The sequence below is a fragment of the Gossypium arboreum genome, chromosome 4, assembly GCF_025698485.1.
Source record: "Gossypium arboreum isolate Shixiya-1 chromosome 4, ASM2569848v2, whole genome shotgun sequence".
In the NCBI taxonomy this organism is placed as follows: Eukaryota; Viridiplantae; Streptophyta; class Magnoliopsida; order Malvales; family Malvaceae; genus Gossypium; species Gossypium arboreum.
The window spans coordinates 89,994,787-89,995,933 of record NC_069073.1 but is presented as its reverse complement, the minus strand read 5'-3'; the positions used below and the strand labels follow the sequence as shown (position 1 = coordinate 89,995,933).

The window sequence follows — 1,147 nt, the reverse complement described above, 5'->3', positions numbered from 1 at the left end:
TTTTTAAGTGTTGTTTCAGTGTTCTGGAAACGAGTTTTTGACACCGAAATAAACTTTGAGAGCATCTCTTGAAGGCTCTGCTTATTTTCCTGTTGGTAGGGTGGTTGTGGTCTTTGATTTCCTTGATCGCTCCATGAGAAATTGGGGTGGTTCCTCCAACCTGTATTGTAAGTGTTACTATATGGATTGTTTTGAGGTCGAGGATTATTACCCATGTAGTTTAATTGCTCGTTATCCATGTTGTGGCCAAAGGGTTGGTATTCTGAATGGCTTGTTCCACCTCCACTTGCTTTGCGCTGCATTACTGGGTGAACCTGTGAAGAACTAAGAAAACCATCAATCTTTTTATTTAAGAGTTCTACCTGATTAGAGAGCATGGTGACCGAATCGACGTTATAAACGCCAGCTATTTTTTTTGGCTTTGTCCTCATGACTTGCCACTGATAGTTATTCAGTGACATCTCCTCTATAAACTTATTGGCATCGTCAGGTATTTTATTATTGATGGTTTCGCCAGCAGCTGCATCAACCATTTGTCAAGTCGAAGCATTCAGGCAATTATGGAACGTTTGAACCTGTAGCCAAAGCGGTAACCCATGGTGAGGGCACCTTCTCAAAAGGTCCTTGTATCTCTCCCATGCATTGTAGAGTGTTTCTAAATCCATCTGCACAAAAGAAGAGATATCATTATGTAATTTAGCCGTTTTAGCTGGCGGAAAATATTTTAGTAAAAATTTTTCAGTCATTTGTTCCCAAATAGTAATTGACCCTCGTGGTAACGAGTTCAACCACTGTTTAGCTTTATTCCTCAATGAAAAAGGGAATAACCGAAGATGAATGGCATCATCAGAGATAATTAATTTTAAATGTATCGCATAGTTCTAAGAAGTTAGCTAAATGAGCGTTGGGATCCTCATCTTGCAAACCATCAAACTGAAAAAATTGCTGTATCATTTGAATAGTGTTAGGTTTTAATTCAAAAGTATTTGCAGCTACAGTAGGTCTAACTATGCTCGATTCAGTTCCTGTTATAGAAGGTTTAGCATAATCATACATAATGAGTGGAGCAGGATTTTGATTAACCGCAATTACAGGAGGTAGCTGATTGCCTTGGTTTTCAGCCATCTCTTTGGTTGGGGGTTGAGTA

At 39.0% G+C, this 1,147-nt stretch overlaps 1 non-coding gene across 1 annotated transcript; it reads left to right on the top strand.

Moving 5' to 3' along the window:
* The first annotated feature begins 591 nt into the window (after window positions 1–591).
* Window positions 592–697, top strand: LOC128292381 (small nucleolar RNA R71). Its single transcript, XR_008282366.1, has one exon. It is a non-coding gene; the product is annotated as a small nucleolar RNA R71 (small nucleolar RNA).
* Window positions 698–1,147: the final 450 nt, after the last annotated feature.